Source organism: Ixodes scapularis, unplaced genomic scaffold, assembly GCF_016920785.2.
Source record: "Ixodes scapularis isolate PalLabHiFi unplaced genomic scaffold, ASM1692078v2 PGA_scaffold0__279_contigs__length_252992795, whole genome shotgun sequence".
Lineage (NCBI taxonomy): Eukaryota > Metazoa > Arthropoda > Arachnida > Ixodida > Ixodidae > Ixodes > Ixodes scapularis.
This window is the reverse complement of record NW_024609835.1, coordinates 141,019,837-141,031,800: the sequence shown is the minus strand read 5'-3', so window position 1 is coordinate 141,031,800 and position 11,964 is coordinate 141,019,837. Positions and strand designations below refer to the sequence as shown.

General features: G+C 46.2%; 1 pseudogene; it reads left to right on the top strand.

The window, feature by feature from the left end:
* Nucleotides 1-6,594: 6,594 nt before the first annotated feature.
* LOC115324855 lies at nucleotides 6,595-11,583 on the top strand (annotated as a pseudogene).
* Nucleotides 11,584-11,964: the final 381 nt, after the last annotated feature.

Below are 11,964 nucleotides of genomic sequence, written 5' to 3'. Positions count from 1 at the left end.
GATGCTGCTGATGAAAAAGCATGCACATGACTTTGCTTTCAAAGTGCACCGCCACTTGCATGCTGCCTCATAGGCTAGTAGACAAATTACGTTTGCAGGATAATCCGGTGTTTTTGTAATGCAGGTCTCAACGCACTATACGCTGTTTCAGATATCTGCATCCACAGCAGTCAAAAGGACAGGAGGAAAAAGAAACCACGGCTAATAATGGGGACATAAGATGCTCCACCTTGTATAGTCGCATGCAGCGCAAATCAACTTCTGAACCGCGTAAGCGAAATGGTGTTATGAATGGAAGCTCGCTCTGAAATTGGCTGGAGAAATTGGCGCCTTCATGTAACAACCTCAAGCTTTCACCGAAAGTGTTTCATGGTGTCGATTTATCTTGCAAAATTCTAAGACATCTCAATTCACGTGAAAAGAAATTGACAATTGCAACAACGAACAGCACCGTCGATCCAGAGTTCCACATTGCAAAAAATCGACGTAAATTTAACGTGTCTTTCCCTCGTCAAAAAAGACGGGCACGCTCATTGTTTCAAAACACGAGGTTGCTCTCATTATTTATGTGCCGCGAGAGCCGATCCTTCCAGAAAAGCCGAAATACCAGCGGTGCAAGCATGCGCTGATGAATCAAAATAGCCTTGGCGAGTTCGGCGACAAGGGAGAAATATCTTGAGATAGTTTCGGTTTTACACTGAAAAAGAAAACGGAAAGTTTAGATAAAACCTAAGATAGACTAAACGTTTTTTATTTTTTTACGAATATAATAAAGTGAAATTATTATTATTAATATATTGATTTGCTTAGTTTTGTCTTTAAAAAAACAAAGAACAAAAAGAAGAGACTTTTGAAAACTGCGCAAGACCATCGCTATTGCAATCAGCTTCCGTTCGGCCGCCGTTGGAGTTTCGGAGGGTTCGAGCAAACGTTACTAAAACACTCAGTTAGGAAACTCGCCGTCGAAACCTGGGCCGCTGGCGTCCACCGAGACCGAGCTAAATGCGACAACAGCGCCACTCTTTATCGTTTGTCTGTACTGTGCTCACCTTGAGCTTTTTGAAAGCCTGTTTTTGTCGAAAAACGAACGGCAAAGACTCTTTTTGGATGAAATTTATTGGAGTTCAGTACAAAAAGAGGGCCGCGTTATGTTTTTAAAATCTTTAGTTTGCAGGGTTTTGCGGCACAATTAATATTGTTTTTATACAACATTGCCTCAGCGGGGCTTTCAGGTAGCGCGTCCCGACCTAGGTGCATTTTAACTTCGGTAGTAGGACGCGGCGCATCCGCCGGAGAGACGGGGATGGCACCCCTGTAACTTCTTCCGCTATATCTGTTCACGTGCAGAAGTCACGTGCAGATCCTCGAGCGGCTGCTGCGGATGAAATGGTGGCGTTGTGTTCGTCATTAGCTCGGTGCTCGGAGACAGATTGGGGCCACTTTTTCAAAGCTGTCTCTATGGGAGTTTCCCAACTGAGTGTTTTAGTAACGTTGGTTTGAGCATTGCTTCTTTTTTACGTTTTAGCCGTTTTAGATGATATTTTTTATAGCTTACTTACAAATACCGTGTTCAATAATACCAAGCGATCACTGAGAGCTGTGAGACGCAGCGTCGCAAGTGGCGGAAAGTCATGGCCGACTGGTGCAAGCGAAGGTGAGACAGTTTTTGTTTCTGCGAAGTGCGCCGCTGTTTCAAACTTTGTCTTGTACCGTGTGCTTGCTAAGCTATGCTTGACTCTCACTATGCTCTACCCGTTTTTATTTCGTTATTTGAGAAGAACGTATTTTCAAAATTTATGGCTCTCTCCGCAGAGTGAGAAAGATTCGCGTGCGGCGGAACCGAGGGCCGGCCGAGGGCTTGTCCTGGGCGCCGTCCCTACGACGGTCGCCCAACAACGCTTTTGCGGAGCGTTCAAGTACAGTCTGACGGCAGTTCAAGCAATCACGGGTCATGCTAGTTCTGACGTGTGGTCCCAACAGTCTCTCGCCAACGATTTGTTTCATAAAGCGGGAGCGAGAAAAAAGTTACAAGAGCGAGCAGCATGATTTCTTACCCGTGCTGATGCCTGTGCCGTAGAGACGGACGATCTCTTTGCGTACGCCGAAGCGGCACGCTTTCCAAGTTGGCGATTGGGTGTTTTGAAGAAAGTGAGTTTGGATGTCACGTTTTCTAGTGGCGGCGAAAGCCGCTACACAAGGCAGAGCAGCTAGAAAAAGCAAAAGCATGAAGAAATGTTAAAAGGACCTGAATATTCGATGGAGTTGAAAGACTACCAACGTACAAACTCGCCCAGTTATTCTTTGTCAAAGAAAAATAGCCAATACTAATAAATTAAATAAATGCCAACTTTTAATTGGTTAGAAATTTATAATTGATGCAGTACACTCCTACCCTGCTCTAGTGCTTTTGTCATATCACATAATGTGTAAATATATAGGATAGTTCATAGCAACCATTTATGTCCGACCCCCATTATATTGAATCTTTTCTCTATAAGAGCTCGAAGTTATATAAAAAAGTGCTTATCATAAATTAAGCCGCACCGCTGAATGTGTAATAGCGTATGACTTGTATGTCTGTTCTCAGCAAAAAAAAAGGAGGATTTAAAAAAAAATGCCAATCATTTTGTTTGCTCTGTGTTAGAGCTTCTTTCAGGCACACGCAAAATGTGGGTGTCTACATCTAAAAAACTGTAATTGACATTCCCCGCAGGGCTGCAGACCTGACTCAGTTGGGCTAGCAGGTTGCAACCTATGGGAACCTGCAGGGACCTGCATCACAAGAATAAAAGTGACGTCCGCCCACTGATCTCTATTATTGGTGGCTGGATGACGCATCGAGCAGACAGGTATGAAGCCACCGTAAGTAAGCGGCCTGTCCCGATAGCGAGCGCTTGACAGGCTTTTCAAATCTCCCGAGTGCTGGTTCGAACAGCGTTCAGGACGCTGGGTTTTTTCTTGTCATCCCAAGAGAGCCTGCTTGTTGAGGAGTAACAGTGCATTCGGACCCGAGAAGTCTCCTGGGAAACCATTCGACGTGAAAATTTTTAGATTCTATTTTATCAAAAAGTGTGTATGTCCCCCTATTCTTGGGATTTCATCCAGAACTAATTTTTGCAGCGCACTGGCACATGCGGAGAAGCGCACTGAACAAAGCAAATCTATCGCAATGGTGACTCTGCGAGCGCTTTGAAAGGTTTGAATGGCATAAACAACTTTGTTTGCGCGAGCTCAATATTTCGTTCATTTTATGAAGTGTTAGTGTTGAGAATGCTTTCCAGGTACAAAATTTTGCAATCAAGGTTAATGTTCAATGCATTCGTGTCCATGGGGTTACTTTGTTGCATGACCAATTTTGAGCAATTTCGATAAACTCGCAAAAACTAAGCCTTCGCGAAAATGAGGTCGTTTACAGTAGTACAATTAATCTTGAAACCAATATCGAATACCGTATTATACTAAACTTCTAAAATACAATTTTATTATTAGCACACACAGCCCTGAAATTGGCCATTCTCAGATGTTTTCGTTGTGGCCTTCATCAATGCATGTGCTTAAAGTGTAGAAGCTGCAACCTTGAATCTTTTCTCTTTTTTTTTCTTTATGGTGCCCAAGACTTCAGGTAATAAATGTTGTGCCCTGCAGTGAAACTATTATCTGTAGCATAGCCCTGGGCATGCAAAGAAGGCACACCAGCAATGTCTGACATATCAGGCTTTCAGAAACGATATTGTCCGATTTTCCTCACCCTTTTGACAGGATGAAGTTGTTACTATCTTGCCTTCCTCACATAGTGGTCCTTTGAGTGAATTATGTGAAGTTATATCATAGAGTGGCATAGGGTAATTTTCTCTTCTCTTTTTACGCATGATGTAATGGCATACCATCATCACAAAGGAGAGTGTACAGTGAGGCAGGCTTTGAAACTTGAATAAAGTGATAAGTAGGATTTCAATTTCTGTCTTATCAATTACGCGAAGAACACTGATCATTATATTTGTATGCTACACATGTATGCTTTCAGTTGAAAAATGCGATGCACCTCTTCTTTATGGCTTTTCTCACACAGTTTCAGAAGACGCCGGTACGTCATTCTCACGAGGAATAGAGCTGCCAAAGATTTCCTCGTTAATTTCCTGACTCATTTTTAAGAGTGCATCTCCCGACGGTAGCGCCTCTGTATTATCATCATCGATTGAGTTGTCAACGGCGTTTCTGAACATTTCACGAAAATGAAGATATACGACATGAAATTTCACAGGTTGGAATACAGCCGTTTAAAGAAACACTTTAGAAAATTCAGCTTTTTAAATGCAGGCGCCGATTTTTCTGGCCAATTTGAGACCGTTCTTTCCATTCAGAACGCCCGACATACACGGCGTCCCAGACAACTTGCACCATACTTAAAAAAAACACCGGAAGGCTCTGCAGGAGTGAAATCAACTGTGGTTAGCAAGCGTCTTGAGAAAGTGCACAGATTGTTTTAATGAGCCTGGTTATGTAAATAACTAAGATTAATGAGCTAACTTTTCAAATATTATTTTAAGGGCCAAGATGTCAATTGTAAAGTTGCAGGGCGCATTGAGAAACACCCAATTAAAGTGTTTGAAACATAATACGTTTTTGCGCTTTTTCCGGCCTTCAAAGAACGCACGTTCGCGGCGCGCTCGCACGCCGTGATTGGGGAAGCGAGTTGTCACGCGGTATTTTTTTTTTGTATTTCGCGGGCGTTTCCTTGAAGGCTAGAAAAAAGGAGCATGCAAAGTGCTCCTTGTTGAAAATGGTTTAATTGGGTGTTTTTTAATGCGCTCTACAACTTTCCATTTCACACCTCGGCTTTTAAAGGAAGATTTCCAAAGTTAGCTTGTTACTCTTCATTAAATAAATATGCGCAGTAAAACAATTTCGTGCACTTTCGCAAGAGACTTTCTAACAGCGTACAATTGGTTTCACTCCCGCAGAACACTCCGTTTCTTTTTTTTTTTAAGTTTGGTGCAAGTTATCTGGGACACTCCGCATATATGTACTGGTAGTGTACATTTAGTACACTAAAAGCATACATGTACTGTACTAAACGTGCACTTATGGTATACTAAAAGTACACTCGAGGTGCACTTATGGTATATTGCATATGTACTTGGGGTGTACTAAAGGTATACTATTTTGTTTCATAAAAGTGTGAAACCAGTACGATTTCAGTACACACCCCAACTTCACTATTAGTATACTTTCAGTATACTGATTTTGAACAACCTTTCGCTAAGGGTGAGGCTACGCGTCGTCTGCTACGGGCCGACTTCTTTTTCGCCTGAATAAAAGTTTATGGCCAGACGCCGAAAAATCTTCATTTATTAGCTTTTCAACCCGCCGAGGAATAACAGAATGTCATTTTCTTGCCAGAGCCAGCGATATAAAAGGCAATAATCGAGATTTAGATGCCGATCCCACGCATTCCGCCGGGAGACTGATTGAAGATGGCGGCCCTCCCCACTCAGGTGGGAGCAGCCGGGAGTTCACGCGCATGCGCTCATGCCTCTCGCTTTACGCCGCGTGCTGATTGGCTCACTTGGGAGGAGAGCGTTACGGCGGCGAGATCATAGACTGACCAAACCCTCCCCATATACGGCTCTGCCTACGGGAGCCAGAGTTGCGCGTCTGTTTTCCACGTGCCGCCGCGCCGCTATTCGCCGAGATCCGATCACGTGAGAAGCTGGATCAAGTGCCGTTCAGGAAAGTAGACGTTGCGCGCGCCCCGCCATACGCACCCCTGCTTTTGAGCGCTCCGCGCGCATCGAACGCGCGGCGCCGCTATTCGCCGAATTAAGTCACGTGAGGAGCAGGATCAACACGCTGTGCAGGAAAGACGGCGCTACGGGGATGCACGGGCAACTTTGGCACCCGTGGGGAGCCTATACAGGAACTCTAACTATAGTAGATCCCCTCAGCGCCCCCTAGGTAGCCGCGAATAAGCACTATCGTCTGCGACATCGTCTGCTCCATCGCCTGTTTCAGTGGTTTGTGTGGCAGATAATGAAACAGATGCTCACGCCGAGTGCCTGCTGCTATAGCATACGATGAAGTTAGACGGCACGTGGAGCGTCAAACGCATGAGTGAAAATGCCTTACTGATGCGCGAAGTGCTGCAAAGCCCTTTGCTGGACGCTGGTACTGGAGGCCATTTTTGAGGATGCTGTTTATATTCCTTTCACTCTTAAGCAGCAGAGAGAGCCAGCGCCACGAGCACGACAGTTCGAGGTTGCTGTTTTGAAGCGTTCTTCCGCAGAACGAGCGCGCGTGCTAGAAATGCACATCTGAAAGCCAGGAGCGCGTTCTAGCTCGCGCTCCTGGCTGAGGGAGTGTTCGCATGCACGTGGAAAATGAACTGGAAGCTCGCTGTCAGCTCGAGCTCAGTAATCGCGCAAACACAGCTGTGGCCGCCAGTGAATACGCCGCGGTTGTGAGGCGGCTCATACTCTCGTCAAGCTTCAGCCTGTTTGCCGCTCGAGGCGGGTCGGGGACCTAGTAACGAAACGTAATGCGCAGGCCTTGTCGTCTATTTGGTATTAATCAGGCGCGCAGGAAGCCACAAGAACAATGGCAAAAGACTTGACGCAAGAAGTCGCACAAGACGTGGACATGACGATACACGGAGAAGCGCCGTGTGCGAACGAAGAATTGTGGAACGCAGTAAAACGAAACAGAAGAGGGAAATTATGCATCGTCCCGGAGCAGAGAACAGACGACGCGAGAAAAGAGAACAAGACACCGAGGGTGAGCAGAACAACCGCGCCTAAAGGCAGAGGAATGGCTACCATACCGCGATGCGGCTACAACATCGTGGTCAGACCGCGAGAGGGGCTGGAGCTAAGAAGGTGGAAGACGCACAAAATTATCAGATGATTAGCAAATGAGTTGAAAACATCCCAACACAATCTATGCAAGAGCATTAGAATTCAAGTCAACTATGAGAAGAATATAATCACCATATATACCTTGGAAAAGACAACAGCGAACAAGGCCATAATTATTCAGCAGCTAACGATGAACGGTTACGCACGGCCCACGAACGTACACTGTTAGGAAGTCCCGTGTATTTAACGAATATTTGGGGATAAAAACAGTCTATTTACACAAATTACCATAAATTTACACGTTGAGTAATGGATAATTCGTTCAAAAATCATGCGAGGTTGTAGAAAACGTGTTCCGTTTCGGTCATACACGCATAGCCGTGTAGCCGACCTCGAAAACACGCATCACCCCCGGCGACGACCGCAGCACTGCCGGCTATCGAAGCACCGGAATGCTTGGGGACACACCTAGAAAGAACGGTCGAGACAAATGCCGCGGAAAGAAACATGTCTCGGAGACAGATACACACCAAAAGCAATTACGCTATGTCGCGGGACGGGGCGAACCCCGCGCTTACCGCGCTCGCACCCATCCCTGCCATTGATTCTGGTCGGTGGCAATGCGGCTTCCCTCTTGTCGCTCACATTTGTATTTATTTTAGGGTTTTTATAGTAGTCTCTTACACACCACAAATAAAGTTATGGGTCTAATTACGCGTTCTAAACAGTTACAATGGATATAAAAAGCGTGTCCTCGATCTGAACACGTGATATTGCAGTTGGTTTCGTTTTGGCCTCAACCTTTCAACTCCTAGCGAAGGTGCCGCCGATTCCTATGTACCCTCCTAAGAATTTACGGCGCTTCGTGGTGGCCGCTATATTAAAACTTTATACCAGTTGCTGCATCTGTAGGTCATCTTTAAGATAGAGCTGACAGAGAAAATCTGGCTACGGCGTAACGCCGATGTACGCTCGAAGCTAGAGCCGGTTTACTTTCGTTGCTTTTGTTTGGTCCGAGAAATCTGGCAACAACGCATGTTTAACATGGCGCCGGCATTGTTTTGGTTTGTCGGGACGCGAGAAGTTCGTAGGTTTGCAGGCACATGTTGCAAAAATATGACCGGAGAAGTGCCCCTGTGATTTTCCGGAAGACGGAAAGTATCAATCGTAATCTTCGTGTGTGCTTTGAATGCGAATGGAGTCACAGGGTCCACGAGTATGCAACCAGAAGCCAAGGATCACGACAGCACTCCGTTAATTTCGACGATCTCGTTCTGTTTGGTGCAACACGGCGATGCGAAACTGAGCTGAAACGTTCGTGGTGTGTGTGGTGCGGTGCTTGGAGGTAGAAACCCACACTAACACGGAGCGCAAATTGGTTGTTGTGGGGTTGAGGTTCAACGGGTTCAGTCCCGTCGTCGTCAGCTGATACGGTCCAGCTGGTCCGGGAGGACGCAGCGAGCGTTCTTAAGAATAAATCTTCCTTCGTTCCGTTTCAAACTGTGGAAGCATCCCGACGCATATCGTGAGTAAAATGGTGCGGGCGTTTTCAACAAAATTACGTCGTTTTAATTGAATAATGGACTCCGGATTGACGTCCTAAATCTTCCGTTTTCGTGCTTCGTGTTAGACTGCGTTCGCACAGCGACGCACACCACTCGAGTAGATGATTCGGTCCTGCAAATGACCCGTTATACAGATTTTCAAGGAAACTTATGTCACCACCGATATTTTCCTGTAAATCGAGTGCGACTTTGTTGCGCTCATCATGCGGTGTGAAGAAATTGGGGCAGGATTTCTTACCTGCCCACAGATGCATGAACTGAGACCATTTTTTACGTAGTGAACGTAGTGCTTTTTCTTTATCTTGAGAAGAGGCGTTGGTGTATTTATTATGGTACAATCACTTGAGAGTTGAGAAATCGGAAAGAGCGAGCAAGCTTTCCGAACTTAGTCTCTTTCTCTCTGGCACTGCCCTGTTTCAGTTTCAGTAGGCATATCTATACTAGCAGGTACAAACTGCTCTAAAGCAGGTCAAAAACAGGGGAAGCTGTGGATAGTGCGGACTCCGTGTTTCGCGCTTTTCGCATGGTGACTGGATAAACACTTTTGCGAGGTGTGCGGAATATGCAAGCGATTTTGTTATGCCCGTTGTTTGCGTCTCTCCAGCAAAACGAATAAGATGATATACAAAGGCGCAATCACAAGCCAAGATTTACGATAGCAGTGCGTTTGCTTCGGTGGTCCGTGTAGTTGTATTTTATCCTGCGCTCTGCAACACCGCGTTATGACGAAGAGCTGGAACAGTCGCGGTCTGTGCTGGCCTCCCGGTTGACAGAAACCCGCATCGCCTGTATCGGCACCGAGTGCGCTTGGGCTGTTGATGCTGAAGCCTTTCATCCGCTGCTTGTCGCCAGGTGATCCTGCTGCTCAACGGTAAAGAAACGGCGAGAGTGACCTCTGAAGTAAATGCAAATCCTCGTTCATTCAGTTATCCGGTGTCAAAGTGTGGAAGTTGCCCAACGTGTACTGATGGTGGGAACTACGAGCTCTTTGCGTTGCTTTTATAACCGAAATCAGAGCAATGAGATAATTGCCTTGCGTACTTCTAAATGACGCTGAAAAAATAAGTCTCAACAAGTCGAGTACGTCACCGGAGATGTAGGCGAGAAGGTGCACACTGTTTAAACACTTGCACTACCCCCCCGAGTGGTACCAGGAAAACGACGCCAACTGAGAAGGAGCTCGCGATTCAGCTAAATGCGGTGTTACGGGACCGTGTATTTTCAAAGCTCGGGGTAATGGCAGTATAAAAAACTCATCCGCGCACCACACTAGTGGTCACGACTAATATCGGTCACAAACTCCCAAGCCCCACCGCTCCACTCGACACCGACACGACCTACGACAACAAACTGGATCAAAACGCCCCAAAAGTGAAGGCGTCTGCACCCGTACGGCCACCAGTGGAAGTGAAGTGTTGGGCGGATGTCCTTCCCAAGCATATATAAAAAATGCTTTGCGCAAGGAACATCTCCATTTATTACTGTATACGTAATGACAAAATCCCAATAATTAGTTTTTTTATCTCATTCAAGCTAGTCGTACTGCTCATAACACTGGTCAAGCAAGAAAATAACACAAATTTGAACTTTTTCATGACAGGTTTGAGATTTATTGTTAATATATCGTTATTTGTCGCAAAGGACTAACATTATAGATTTTGCCTCTATACTTTTTTGGATGCAAACAGTTCTAACACACGGCTGTCAATTGCGCCCTGTTTTGTGTCTTCTTCTATAAATCTGTAATGGTCAGCGACCAAAGAGCTCACCCGCACATGTCAAGCTTATATGCGCGTAGGAAGTAGGAAGTGTCGAGTAGGAAGTGTCGGGCGGTAGTGTCGTTGTTGTGTTAGTGTACATGGCGGTGCTGTGTATTACGTGGTACTCGTCTTGGCCTCCGATGTATGTAGGGTTGCTGTCTAGTCGTGGTCGTTCGAAGCATATTAACAGACTCGTTTATATATATATATATATATATATATATATATATATATATATATATATATATATATATATATATATGTGCTGCTAAAAATCTCGCTAGGAGACTTAATTGTTACCGCCCGATTCCAAATAGGTTGCTGAAGTTATTTATCCATGTGAGTTCGGCATTCGTTTTTTTCTCTAACGGCTCCGTTGAAGCTACCGACACCGCCGACCGCCGACGACGCACGTACGTACCTTTGCACGTAGCTACGTCCGCCACTTGGAGACTGTTTACTGTGTATAAAAGACATCGAACGAGAACTAACGCGTCCTGTGTTCTTTCGATTCGGCTGAAAGGCTCGCGGCTCGCTGGGCGCGTTTCTCGCCTGTTCTCGGCTGCTGGCCGCCATGTTTTATAAAGAACACGTTGAAACCGTGTTTCGCGGAAGGCAGACACGGTGTAGCGTGTTAAGTTTACACGGCACCTCGTGTGCAGACAAGTAACACACATGGCTGCGTGTAAAACGAACACGTTTTGACGTGTCCGCTATGCCACAACGGTTTACACGTCTGTCCGTGTTATTTTTGCTAACAGTGTATACCTCGCCGCACCCGAGAGCACGATCAAGGGGGTAGTGCATCACGTGAAAAGAGGATCGACACCGCAAGAATTACTACAAGAGCTGGAGGTGGAAGACGGTGCGAGGATTGTATCAGCAATGATGCCCGGAAACTTTGAAGCCGCGCTAATCACGGAGAGTATCAAGCTACCCAGATTTCTCATCTAATGGTAGAAAGGGTCCTATGCTACCTCTACAGACCAAAACGACACGTATGCACAATATGCATAAAGAAAGGACACAGGGCGGACGTATGCCCTACGCAGGGAGCCAGAGTATGCCAGACATGCTTGACAAGAGACCCGGCGGAAAGTGACACGGGCGCCCCAAAATGCGCAATGTGCGCAGGAGATCACCAGAGCTTCGACAAAATGTGCGATCAACGCTTCGCAGGAAGGCCCAGAGGAAGCTACAAGCACAAACCCAGAAGAAGCCGAAGCACCACGAGGCGACCATACGAGACAATGACAAGCCGGTAACAGACCAAATCCAGGTCCAGAAAGAGGAGCATGGACGACCAGGAAGGACTCGTGGAAGGCGTAACGAGATAAAGATCCAGGAGCGCCCAGAGATCAGCCAACAGAGGTCCCCCAGACCAAAAACATCAGCAAACGCAGGTGAACTGGCAGCAAAGGTCCGCGGGTGTCCACTACCACAAACGACACATGTGCAGAACACTAGCAGACACGCACATACAGGGACACGGAAAAGCAGCACAGACGCTGAAAACGAGGTGCAAAGACAGGTAGCCCGAGCTTATCAGAAGTTTACAAGGGAGGTAGCGGAGATGAGATTATGAATGACCAATCTGGAGACCGTGACGAAAAACATATGCGAAAACATGAAACCCCTTCAAGTAGAAGAAAGGAGGGATGCAAAGATGATAGAAGACATAGAGCTGGAGATAACGATCTCAAAACATAAAAGAGCACAACGTATAGGGAGTATTCACTGGCGGCCATATCCGTGTGCGCTGCTGCTGAGCGCCTGCTGACGGCGAGC